General features: G+C 39.7%; 1 non-coding gene across 1 annotated transcript; it reads left to right on the forward strand.

The window, feature by feature from the left end:
- Positions 1-10,856: 10,856 nt before the first annotated feature.
- On the forward strand, positions 10,857-10,963 carry LOC112536544. Its single transcript, XR_003080534.2, has one exon. It is a non-coding gene; the product is annotated as a small nucleolar RNA R71 (small nucleolar RNA).
- Positions 10,964-14,349: the final 3,386 nt, after the last annotated feature.

A 14,349-nucleotide genomic window follows, 5' to 3' on the forward strand; every position in this document is an offset into this window, starting at 1 on the left:
TAAGCTATCTCTTAAAATTTAGGATTACAAGAGTTGTTAACTAGTCAACTCATATCTGGAATTACTTTAGTTTATTCATCTTTCTTTATTTATTTATTCATATTTAGCTTCTAATTTTTTCTTCTTATTTAATAGGGCTTTCCCGCTATAAAAACTGCATATAGCCAAATACTTGAGGCTAATGAGCATATTATTTCAATTTTCCACCTTGTGGAAAATCAAATTATGGATTCTTTCAAGAACTTTGCGGATTTATCAAGACTCACACTTTTGAACATAGGCTTATTCCTCAAGTCCTTCCTTTCTTTTATTTTCTTTGTCTACCTTTGTGTTTATAAAAATTCTATTTGATCCTTACGCTTAGCCGCATGGAAGAGAACAAAATACTTTTGATTTCTTTGTTGGAAAAACACATACAGTGGAGTAGCGGAAGCTCTTAAAAAATTTCATATTTCATGGAAATTAAGGTTACAAGTTCTAATTGAGGATTTAGGTTGCAAAAGAAAATAACTTTTCTTTTATGAATATGAAGAATACAAAAAGAAAAGACTACAACCTTTGAAGAGCAGAATTCAATTCTTGATTGTTGATGATGTTTCTGTTAGAGAATCAAATAGGGATTCATAATTGCAAACCCTCTAGATTATCTCACATAACTAATCTCAAGCAAAACTATTCAATCCTTAAAGATGAAGAACTCTTTCTCCTCTTTCAAGTTTCCTACTATGATAACCTTGTAATAGTCGTAAGTATGCCAAATTATATCACTATATATGATAATAGAAGTAAGAAACTCTCTTATATAGTGTTAATGATTCACAATCCTTAACGCATTTGTACAAACACGTATCATTATAAAATTCTTTTGTGATGACATGTGTCAAGTAGTATTAACACATGTCATCATAAAACTCTTTTATGATGACACGTGTCCAGCTATATTGACACATGTGATCATAACACTATTTTGTGATGATAAGTGTCAAACTATATTGACATATGTCATTATAAACCTCTTTTGTAATGACATGTGTCAAGTTATACTGACACCACGTGATGACATGTGTCAAGCTACTATACAAACATATGTCACTACAAACTCTTTTGTGATGACACGTGTGAAGCTCCTTCAATATATAACCACTTATATATTATACATTATTTAGACATTTAGGGACTTTAACTTCGGAAGATGCTAGTATTCCTACTTGAGGTAGAAGTTAAGTCCATCGTCGTGCTTGAGTTGATATTAACGTGTGTGACTTTCTAGGTTCATTATTAATTGGCAATGGGAATTTAATATTAAACTCTTTAATATTAATTAAAACACTTTAACCAACTAAGGGAACAATTAATTAATTATCCCTTAATCATTTCCATAAATGATAAGTGACATCTAGCAACGTAAAGGAAGGATGTGAGTGATAAGTCTAGGTTCACTAGTGCAGGTCTTCATAAGTCCGCAAAGTTCTTGAAAGAACCATAAATTGATTTTTCACAAGGTAGAAAGCTAAAATAATATACTCACTAGCCACAAGTATTTGGTTGAATGCAGTTTTTATAGTGCGAAAGCCCTTTTTCCATAAGAAGAAGAAACTAGAGGCTCAATATGAATAAATAAATAAAGAAAGATGAATAAACTAAAGGCAAATCAAGAACGAGAGAGGGATTGAATGGTCAACAACTCTTGCGGTCCCAAATTTTATAAGCCAGCTTAATAAAAAAAAGAGAAATACGCGTGGGCCTACCTAATAACACTTTGATCCAAATTACTTTAAATGAATTCGATGTGATCCTTATGATTTAGAAGTATAGAAGAGAACAAAGCACTTATCATTTATTTCATTATTATATCCAAAATTTTACCTATGTTCTCATTTTTCTCGTTTGTTTTGTGCCACTATTTCTAATCTCTATCTAGTATAATGGTTTGGTTTTATTTGGGGAGCATAAACATGAGTGTTGATTGAAAGCGGATGAAAGTGACAATCATAGGCATCGATCTAGTGCTTAGACAAATGCGAAGAAAGAAAATTAGTTGATCGCATATTGATATCATTCTACGAATGACTGTGGATGAATATTCTAGAGGAAAGAAGGATGATAATACCACAACTGTGGGTGTTTACTGTGGCATGGGTAAAGGAGTTAAGGGAGGCTGAAATAATGCAATGGGTAGAGGGAATCATGGAGGTGAGTTTGGTGGTTAATATGGGTATAACGATGATATGGATAGAAATTTGGATAGCATCAAACTTAGGATTCCTACCTTTTAAGGAAAATCAGATTTATAACTATGCAAAAAAATGTAAACAATTGGGCATGTAAATATGTATAATATGATGTGATATGCGTAAAATACACACATCTAAATGGGGTTTTTAAATTGATTTTATGGACATTTGGATGTGAATTGGTCCCAACACTCACCCTATGCGTCTGTTTGTGTGCATTAGGTCCAAAAGAAGTCAAAGGATGGTAAAGGGAAGAATTGGAGCATAATTAGACTCCGAAGCTACCGAAACAAGCTAATTACGAGCATGAGGAAGCTGAACAGGGCCGTGTTAGTTTCAACACTGGCCGTGTTCCCAACACGGGCACCAACACGGTCGTGTCAAACATCAAAGAAGAAGAAGTTTTTAGGGAGCACGACCACAGAGAGTAACACAGCCAGGAACATAGCCGTGTTGCCGGCGACAGGGGGAATTAATTAAAAGAATGAAGAGAGGAAAGAAAAGAGAAGAGCGGGGGAGAATGTCCCAAACCCTTATTTTTCTCTCCCTAAGGGTTTTCTGAGTTGAAACTAAGGGAAAAGGAGACTTGGATCAAGGTTTCAATCAGATTCCCTTCAAAGATTGAAGATTGGGCGAGGTTCGTTGATTGGTTTTCAAATTGAGCAAGAGGAATTGGGGCTGTTTACTCTCATCCAAGGGTGTAATCGGGTTTTCTCTACCTTTACTCATTGTTGTAATTGAATTCTTGTGTATTTTGATAATGAACATGATTAGCTAGATTGATTAAATCCATTAGGATTTCTTTACTATGTTGGCTTAGTATTATATTGTTGGATTGTTTGGGTTAGTTTTGTATTCTTCTTGTTTTCAGTATTAATAAGATAATGCATTATTCATGAGACGTTGTGAATTGTGTGTTTAGATTGCTTTGTGTGATTGAAAAGTCCATTTCGCAATTGGAACTTTGAATAGCAAGAACTGGTTAATAATTGCTTAGAGATAAGGATAATTAACTGGCCGGATTAAGAATTAACAAAGCTTAATAGAGGCGGATTAAAGCTTAATGCTAATTTAAGAATCAATCGTTAGGAAGAGATTCTAACTTTAGGTTATTAGGTTTAGGAATTCGGTTATCGAGAGAGAGAAACCAAATTCAGTTAAGAATTTGTCCACGGGTACCATAATTAGACTCACCAATCCTCTTTATCTTTTGTTTGATTGCCAACTACTTTAGGTTCCCTTTGGGTTTGCTTTCTTGTCTTGGTTATTTTAGTTATCAATTACTCCTACATCTCCCTTAGAACTTAGATTGTAGCTATTAGTTAGTTTAGAAAGTATTCATCACTCATTTTAGGTTAATATAATAAAGAACAAAGGAGTTACTCTGGGCTTTCACTTTCCCAAGGAATACGACCTTGATACTCGCCATTAGTGCTAGACTGCATCGATAAGTACACTGCCTTAGATTGTAGCTAACGTAAATTAGCCTATCATGATGCCTATCAAATCACCCCACCGTCGAATCTTAGGCTCCTCTAGCCGCTACTTCTCTAGCCTCCCTGACTATTATGTTCATAAGCCTATATTCTATACCATATGGATGTCGAGTAGTCGTGATCATCTGCATGTTGATCATCTGTCTGATCCCTAGTGGCGTCATGTCACCAATCTGTGAAAGCTCTGACAGACAATTGTCCAATACATCCAGTCTCTTGGCTAACTTAGTTACATACAAGCCAAAACAGCAATGCATCTTCTTCTAGGCATCTAGTATAAATGAACGGATTTGTCGAGCCAACAAATATCCCAAGTCAAGCTTCTTCTGATGTTGCATAGCCCAGAGGATGAAGACATTAGTCTGTGTTACCGCTCCAAAAATATCTCCCCTACCTGTAATCGTGTAAGCTAATAAGGTATGGAGATAGCAGAGATGATCCGGAAGGCTAGACGCCTTAGACTTGTTGGAGTAGTACGATTCCAGCCTGAGTACCAATGAGTCCCACATGGTGTCGTACGATATTGGGTTGATGTAAAGACATCCCTGATACTCCTCCCCCGAGATTTCCTGTTCAGTCCATAATCCCAAGTGCATGCCGAATTGTGGGACTGACATTGAGAACTTCCTTCCCCCAAGTCTGAAGTAAACTGCATCAGGCTGATGCCAGTTTGTGATCTGTTGCTGCAGGAAGAAGGTGCTAAGGAATTCAATCATAAGCTCACGATAGGTTGGCTCAATGATGTCGAAGAATCGCGCATATGGCAGAGTTTTGAACAGAGTGCACACATCATGAGCCAATCCTACTCTTTCCAGGGATACGAAGTCGATGCAACGACCCGCCATCACTTTCTTCCATCCCATGACTTAGAATCGACTTTCGTTATCTGGATTAGGGAATGTCCATAATGGATGACGACCAAAAGTGTGTGGATTCAGAATGGTGCCTTCTGCCTGACTAGTCATTGCCAGTGGTAGGTGCCGGCCGGGTGTCCGGTTCGGTGAAGTGGAGGAAGATGTTCCTTCGCCATGCTAGCGCTTGCTGGTAGCGGCGCATTTTGATTGCTTTCTACATGATTGATCATGGTCCCTCATATTACCTAATGCAATGAATCATTAGTATTGAACAAGAAATCAAGTTAATCAGAAATTCTACCGAAAATTAAACAGCATAACGGCTATAATTCGACTAATAGAAAACTTTAGACTTAACAAAAGACTAAAGCCTCAATCTCCTGCATAAACGAATTAATAAATACATTCCAGCCTACTTTATCGTGCACCAACTAAAGAAAATTTATGCTAACAATTGTTCATAATAAAATGCCATAAATAAACTTTATTGCTGCTAAACCCCACACTTATCTTTCCATAGCCGAATCCACAGCAAACATAGCAACTAATTTAAATTAAATCTAATGGAGGTCATATGGAAACAGTGTAACAAAGTAAAACTACCAAAACATACTAGCATGTCCTAGATAAAATAAATGCATAAAAGAAAAATTAAATTAAAAAAAAAAATGAAGAGGCTTACTTGAAATTATTGAGACAGGTAAGAAAAATCAGAGAAATAGAAGAAAACAACACCTTGGAGCTTAGAGAGGGGGAGGTAGAAAATTCTGAAAACTCCCCTTTCTATAGTCATGTGGTCAAGACGGAGAGGGCAGGCCATTGCAAGACAGCCTAGGACTCAGCCTGAACCCTAAAGCTTCATTATGGCACCATTCTATCACGTGGTGGGGCACGGCCATGCTGGTCATCACGGCCTGGTGTTGCTGCCCGTGGTGCCTTTGGAAGTCGTGGTGATGGCTGAATCTTCCTTTTATGCTTTACGTGTATCTTCATCACGGGCTTAGTCACGGGCGTGGTGACCGGCATGGCCTGGTGATGTAACTTGTGGTACCTTTGGAAGCCGTGGTGAATGGCTGAATTCCCCCATTCTACATGTGTCTCCTCATCACGGGCTTCACTCCAGCCGTGCTGATGAGCACGGCCTGGTGTTGTAGCTCGTGATGGCCACGAAAACCATGGTTGAAAGGGTGGAGTCCGGGCTTTCCTTCGCCATCTCGAGTCTCCAAACTCCCTACTTGCATTTTACACATATACGCACACATTTAGGCTGTAAATCAAGTAAATAAATCAAACGGGACAGTCCCACTTCGATTACCAAAAATTCGACATAAGCTATTCCAATCCTAAGTTCATACAACTATGTTTAATATATAAAGTAAGTGTTCTAAAAGATCAACAAGCATGCAACGAATGATAACATAAAAGTGGACCGAAGAAAAGAACATAAAACTAGAATGGGAATGCCTCCCAAGGGCGCTTCTATTTTATTCTTGAGTCATTTAGCTGGACTCAATATGAATCATTGTTGTAGGTACAGAATCATGTTAACCCTGCTGCTCACTCTCCAACGAGTTTCCATGATACACCTTGAGCCTATATCCATTGACCTTGAAATTACCCTTCTCGGGATGATGTAGCTCGACTGTGCCATATGGGAAAACTTGCTTAACCATGAAGGGCCCCGACCATGGACTCCTGTGCTTCCCTGGGAACAATCAAGACGTGAGTTATATAGCAATACTTTATTTCCACTCTGAAACTCCTTGGGACTTTTGAGCCTCTGATCCTGCCACTTCTTTGTCTTTGCCTTGTAAATTGAGGAGTTTTCGTACCCTTGTTGACGCCATCCCTCCAATTCACCTAGTTGCCACTGTCTTTCCTTACCTATAGAATCAACATCAAAATTGCAAGTTTAAGGGCCTAAAGAGCCCTGTGTTCTAATTCGACAGGTAAATGACAAGACTTCCTATAAACCAGCCTATAAGGCATAAAACTTGTAGAGTCCTATATGTAGTTCTAAATGCCCATAATGCATCATCTAGTTTCGAGGTCTAATCCTTCTGACTTACACCCACAGTTCTCTCTAAGATACGTTTTAAACCCCTATTAGTAACCTCAACTTGCCCACTAGTTTATAGGTGATAGGGAGTAGAGAACCGTTGCGTTAAACCATAGCACCTGAGTGCCTTCTCCAATTGAGCGTTAAAGAAATGTGTTCCCCTGTCACTAATTAGTGCTCTAGGTGTGGCGAACCTATAAAATAACTTTTTAAGGAGCCTGCAAACAACTCTGGCATCGTCAGTAGGTAAGGCTTGTGCCTTCGGCCATTTGAAGATATATTCAATAGCTACAAGGATATACTTATTACCATTTAAGGAAGAGAAGGGTCCCATGAAGTCAATACCCCAAATATCAAATATCTCAACTATCTGCATACTGTTTTAGGGCATTTCATCACGGGCAGAGATATTACCTGAGCGCTGACAAGTGTCGCAAACCTGAACAAAGGTTCCAGCATCCTAGAAGATAGTTAGCCAATAAAAGCCTGCATCCAACACCTTCATAGCAGTATGGTTCGCCGCTTGATGGCCTCCTATGACAATGCCTCAAGATCTGGAGACTCTCTTCGCCATAAACACATCGGCAGATGACCTGGTTTGCACACACTCGATATAGGAAGGGGTCTTCTCAAATGTAGTATTTCAAATCCACCAAGAATTTCTTCTTTTACTGATAAGTCATACCCTTTGGTAAGACCCTAGCCACAAGATAGTTAGCATAATAAAAACCAAGGAGAATCAGAATATACCTTTAATGAATATAAGTGCTCCTCTGGAAATCGATCATCTATCATGCTCTCACTAAGTGCTTCCAAGCTCAGATTCTCCAATCTGGATAGGTGATCTGCTGCCAAATTTTCTGCGCCCTTCTTATCTCTAATCTCAATGTCGACTCCTGCAATAATAGAATCCATCTCATCAATCTTGGCTTAGCATCATGCTTATTGAACAAATACCTCAAAGCTGAATGGTCAGTGAAGACGATGGTCTTTGATAAGATGAGGTATGATTAGAATTTGTCGAAGACATAAACAACAGCCAACAACTCCTTCTCTGTAGTAGTGTAATGTTCCTGGGCTCTTGTTAACATCTTGCTAGCATAGTAAATGGGTTGGGACTTTTTATCAAACCTCTATCCAAGCAGCTCCAACTGCATAGTCACTAGCATCGCATATTAGTTCAAAGGGCAGCCCCCAATCAGGTGAAGCCATAGTAGTGGTTGTGGTTAAAATTTTCTTTAATAACTCAAACGAAGACACACATGCATCATAAAATATGAAAAGTGCATCCTTAACTAGTAATTGAGTAAGAGGCCTAGCAATTTCAAAGAAATTTCTAATAAATCTCCTATAGAACCCAACATGGCCTAAGAAACTCCTAACAGCCCTAACAGAACTAGGGGGTGGTAGCTTAGATATTGTTTCTATTTTAGCTCTATTGACTTCCATCCCGCATGTGAAATCTTATGCCCTAGAACGATTCCCTCTCTCACCATAAAATGACACTTTTCCCAATTTAGCACCAAGTTAGCCTCAATTCACCTAGCTAACATGCGTTCTAGATTTGCCAAACAGTGAGAGAATGAGTTACCAAAAATAGAGAAGTCATCCATAAATACCTCCATCGACTCCTCAATCGTATCATAAAAAATGGCCATCATACACCGTTGAAACATAGCCAGCACATTGCATAGGCCAAAAGGCATCCATCTATAAGCCAATGTACCATAGGGGCAGGTGAAAGTTGTCTTCTCTTGGTTTTCAGGTGCAATTGGGATCTAAAAATATCCTGAAAAACCATCAAGGAAACAATAAAACATATGTCCTGCCAATCTTTCTAACATTTAATCAATGAAAGGAAGAGGGAAGCGATCCTTCCGAGTTGCATCATTAAGCCTCTTGTAATCAATGCACCCTCAGAATCCTGTTACCGTCCGTGTAGGTAATAGCTCATCTTGCTCATTTGGAATTACTGTCATGCCTCCTTTCTTCGGCATAACTTGCACAGGGCCCACCCAAGAACTTTCAAAAATAGGGTAAATTAATCCTGCATCTAGGAGCTTAATTACCTCATTTTTCACTACTTCCTTCATGTTCGAGTTAAGCTACCTCTAGGGCTGAACTATTGCTCTATAGCTATCCTCCATAAGAATCTTGTGAGAATAGAAACTAGGGTTGATATTGGGAATATCTGCAATCTTAGAGGCGAAGGCCTTCTTATACCTCTTGAGCACATCTAGAGTTTTTCCTCGCTCCTCAAGTGTTAAATCTGCTGCAATAATCACCGGTAACTTTTCTTCCTCATCCAAGAATCCATAGCTTAAGTGCTTAGGCAACTACTTCAATTCTAAGGCCGGGGGGTCCTCAAAAGAAGACTTCACTTTCCACACTTCTGACCTATCAGGAGAAAGAAAAGGATCAGTAGAACAGCTAGGCTCAATAGCCAATATACTAGTGAGCTGCTCCAACACTTGCTTCGTTGGATAGCTCCTCCTTCTCTCCTTGCAAGGCTACCTGCAAAGGATCATCAAGTAACATTTCCTTTAAATGAGACTCAACCAAATCATCCATAATATGAATAGAAAATACAACATCATCATGATCCAAGAGTGTCCCACAGTAGTAGCTAGGTCGAAGGTAATGGTCTCTTCGTCTACCCTAAGTTTAAGCTTTCCATCACAAACATCTATTACAGCCCTAGATGTTGCAAGAAAGAGTCTACCTAGGATTAAAGGTACAGTACTCTCACCTTCCATATCCATAACTAGAAAATCTATAAGAAAAATAAACTTGTCTACCTTAACAAGCACATCTTCAACAATACCCTAGAAATCTTTAGAGTTCTATCAGCTAATTGAATGCTCATCCTAGTGGGCTTAGGTTCATTCAAACCTAATTTATCACACAGACTAGTGGGCACTAAATTTATACTAGCTACTAAATCAGCTAATGCACCACTAATAGGCAAATTGCCAATGACACAGGGAACAGTAAAACTCCCTAGATCTCTTCTTTTGAGTGGCAGCTTGTTATGAAGAATAGCCGAACACTACTTGTTCAGAGTCACGAGTCCTAAATCCTCCAACTTCCTTTTATTGCTCAAAATTTCCTTTAGGAACTTTGCATACTTCGGCATCTGCGAAATAGCTTCAATAAAAAGCAGGTTAATCCGTAGTTGTTTAAACAAGTCAAGAAACTTACCAAACTACTTATCAACCTTCTCCTACTTAAGTTGAGTAGGGTAGGGGACTGGTGGCCGGTACTCTCTCAAAGGGCTCTTCTGCCTGTCTTCCACCTTTTCTCCTCATATTGTCTCAGGCTCTAGCTCCTGCCTAGCTGGCTTATCCTACATACAAACATCCTCATCATTAGCTAAAGGTAGAGAGCTAGACAATTGCTTACCTGATCGCAAGGTGACAGCCTTGCAATGCTTCCTAGGGTTCAATCTCGGGGAACGGTCTTTGTGGCCTCTCAAACAGCATCTTAGAAATCTGCCCAATTTGACTCTCTAAATTCTGCATGGATGTCTGCTGATTTCTAAGAGCACTATCTATCTATTGGAATCTCGTCTCTATCGACGTGACAAACTTCATCATCAGCTCCTCCAAGTTAATTTCTTTTCGGTGGTGGAGGAGGCTGTGATGGTAGAGCTTGCTGCTGCTGTTGTGGTGGCTGCTGATGCAGTCTCTAAAAGCCTAGTGGACCCTGGGCATTGTTATTTCTCCACCTGAAATTTGGATGATTATGCCAGCCGGGGTTGTATGTGCTGTTGTATGGGTTGTTCTGCTGTCTAGGGGCATTACCCATGTAGTCTACCTGTTCAATGTCAGCAGAAACAAGAGAGGAAGAATTATTACTAGCAGCAAACATACCTCCTGTATTACAGTTTGCACTGTAGTGCGGGCCACAGCAAAATTCATAGCTTATTTGGGCTGCATGAACCGACATCTAAAGCTGGTCTAACTTCTTAGTCAAAAGCTTCATTTGAGCTGCCAAGGCTGCTGTGGAGTCCAGTTGATTGACCACTCCCTGCCTCACTAGTCGGCTCCCAGAAGACTGCCACTAGTAATTGTTTCTGGTCATCTCCTCTATTAAGTTTTGAGCTTACTCGGGCGTCTTACTGTTTAGTGCCCCTCCTGCTGCTACATCAACCATTTGTCGAGTAGCAAGGTTCAAACCGCTGTAAAAGGTCTGAACCTGCATCCATACTGGTAGACCGCGGTGTGGACAGCATCTCAAAAAGTCCTTGTACCTCTCCCAGGCATCGTACATGCTCTCTTCTTCCATCTGCACAAAAGAAGAAATGTCATTCCTTAATTTAGCAGTCTTAGCTGGAGGAAAGTACTTGTAAAGAAATTTCTTAGCCAATGATCTCCATGTCGTGATAGTGTTGGTTGGGAGCGACTGCAACCATATTTTTGCTCGGTCCCTCAAAGAGAAAGGAAACAACCTCAACCGAATGGCATCATCAGTTGTTCCATTTATTTTGAAGGTGTCACAGATTTCCAAGAAGTTGGCGATATGAGCGTTTGGGTCCTCGCTCGGTAGTCTCCCAAATTGTACACTATTTTGCACCATTTGTATCACATTTGGCTTCATTTTGAAATTGTTGGCTGCCACAGGTGGTCGCAATAGACTCATTTGCGTCCCCTCAAGAGAAGGTCTAGTAAACTCGTAGATAGTTCTAGCTTCATCCGCAGCCCGATTGTTGTCCCTCATCTCTACTGGTCGATTCACAGAAACTTCAAACTCTATCAGCGCATCCTCTTCTTCTTACATATGCTTCCTCAACAAATGGAGGGATAGCTCTGGTTCAGTAAGAGGGTCTACAGTAGTAGGGTTAGAGCTTCTGGTCATAAACTACCTGAAATGGATACACAACAACCAAAGAACACTAGAATCAATAATACTAAAGGATAAAAACAAATTGAAAAGACAAAGAAAATAGAAATGGCTAGATTAACAAAGAAAAACACAAATTCAATCTAGTTCATACAAAAACGTTTTTCCCCGGCAACGGTGCCAAAAACTTGATAGGCTATTTATGTAGCTACAATCTAAGGGATTGAACCTATCGATGCAGACTAGCACAAATGGTGAGTATCAAGGTGGTATTCTCGGGAAAGGGTGATCCTATATGCATTGTAGCATCTTATGTTATCTAACCTAAACAAATCAATGAAGTGTTATGCTATGATTGAATATGAACAAATAATTAATTAAATGTCAAATAGTCTGAAAGGATTTAGGAAAACTCTCGAAGGAAAAAGCAAACTCTAGGGGACCTAACTTAATTGGATTTTTATGAAGATAGAGATTAAATTGATTATCAATTGCAATTACCCGTTGACGAAGTCTCAACTGAATTCGGTCTCCCTCTCGAGATAACCGAATTGCTAAATCTAATAACCTAAAGTTAGAATCTCTTCCTAACGATTGATTATTTGATTAGCATTAAGGTTTAACCCGGCTCTATTAAGCTTTGTTAATTCTTAATCCGGCTAGTCAATTACCCTTATCTCTAAGTGATTATTAACCAGTTCTTGCTATTCAAATTTCCAATTACTAAATGAATTCCTCAATTACATAAAGCAATCTAAATACCACAATTCACAACGTCTCATGAATAAAGTGATTTCTCATTAATAATGAAAGCAAGAAGAATCAAGAATTGACAATCAAAATCTCATAATATTAAAATCAATCCAAAAACATAGGAACCACAATTGGGTATAACAAATTTAGCTACTTATGCTAATAAGCAACACAAAGTAAAGAATAGATTTAGAAAAGTAAATTAAAGGCATATACACCCTTCTTCTTCAAGTTGGATGAGAAATCCTAAATTCCCAATTCATAATAGTAAACCCTAATTTGCCTATTGAATGCTCCCAAATCTTATCTTGATCTTCTATTTGATGTTTGAAATAAGTGTAATCCTTCCTTCAGTTGATGAAATGATCTTCTAAGGTCAAGAATTGAAGTCTAGAAACAGATGGTTTAAGCTTGTATAATGGAAATCAAGTCAAAAAATCGAACCCTAATTCGGTAAATCATTTTTGCCTATATAATCCTTTCAACATACCATGGTCAAGCCTGTGCTGATCAGCACGGGCGGAGTCCAGGCCATGCTGGACCTCTGCATTCCGCATCTGTTGACCTCTTCCAGGCAGTGCCCTAGCCAGTGCTGAGCCACCATGGGCCGTGGTGGCTACGGAAACCATGCCAAAATGGCACTCTTGAAGGGCAGCTACTTGATAATTCAGCATGGCCAAAGTTTAGGCCGTGCTCCACCTCGGAGTGCTAGTCCTTGCTCCGTAATTATGCGTATTTCCCTCGATTATTGATAATGTCTCTCGATAATGACCTAAAACGTTAAAGGAACCAAAAGACAGGTGATTCTAGTATAAAACGAGATAACTATCCACAAAAATGTAAATACTCTAGCTAGGCTAGGGATCCTAACATCCGGGATCCCAACCGACGGATCTTGGGCTCCTCTCGCCACTGCCTCTCTAGCCTCCCTGACTATGGTGTTCACAAGCCTGTACTCTATACCATGTGGGTGTCTAGTAGCCGTGATCATCTGCATGTTGACCATCTGTTTGATCCCTAATGGTGTCATGTCGCCAATAACTGAAAGCTCTGACAAATAATCGTCTAATACGTCCAGTCTCTTGGATAATCTAGTCAGGTACGGGCCAAAACAACAGTGCATCTTCGTCTGGGCGTCTAATATAAATGATCGGACTTGACGAGCCAATAAATATCCCAAGTCTAACTTCTTCTGATGTTGCATAGACTAGAGGATGAAGACATCGGTATGTGTCACCACTCCAAAACTATCTCCTCTGCCTGTAATGGTATAGGCTAATAAGGTATGGAGATAGCGGAGATGATCCGGAAGGTTAGATGCCTTAGACCTCCTTGGGTAGTATGTTTTCAGTACCAATGAGTCCCACATGGTGTCATAGGATATTGGGTTGATGTAGAGGCATCCCTGATACTCCTCCCCCGAGATCTCCGTTCAGTCCATAATCCCAAATGCACACCGAATTGCGGGACTGACATTGAGAACTCTCTTCCCCTAAGTTTGAAATAAACTACATCAGTCGATGCCAGCCAGGATCCGTCACAGGAAGAAGGTGCTGAGGAACTCAATTGTAAGCTCACGGTAGGTTGGTTCAATGATATCAAAGAATCATGCACACGGCAGAGTCCCGAATAGAGTGCGCACATCCTGAACCAATCCTACTCTTCTAGGGATGCGAAGTCGATGCAACGACTCACCATCACTTGCTTCCACCTCATGACTTAGAACCGACTCTCATTTTCTAAATTAGGAAATGTCCACAGTGGATGACAATCAGGTGCAAGTGGGTTCATAGCAGGTGCTCTTTGAGCTCGGACTAGTTGTTGTGTGGTCCGGGCTGGTTCCGTGCTTGTGCTTTGTGTCAGCGCCGTTTGGTTCTAGTGCTATGGAGGAAGATGTTCCTTCGCCATGCGATCGCTTGTTGGTAGGAACTCATTTTGGCTGCTTCCTACGGGATTGATCGCGGTCTGTCATATTGCCTGATGTAATGAATCATTAGTTATTCGTACAAAAAGTTAAATTAATAAAAAATCCTACCGAAAATTGGACAGCATAACGGCTATGATTTGACTAACAGAAAACTTTAGACTTAACGAAAGACTAAAGCCTCAAT

Source organism: Ricinus communis, unplaced genomic scaffold, assembly GCF_019578655.1.
Source record: "Ricinus communis isolate WT05 ecotype wild-type unplaced genomic scaffold, ASM1957865v1 Ctg59, whole genome shotgun sequence".
Taxonomy (NCBI): domain Eukaryota; kingdom Viridiplantae; phylum Streptophyta; class Magnoliopsida; order Malpighiales; family Euphorbiaceae; genus Ricinus; species Ricinus communis.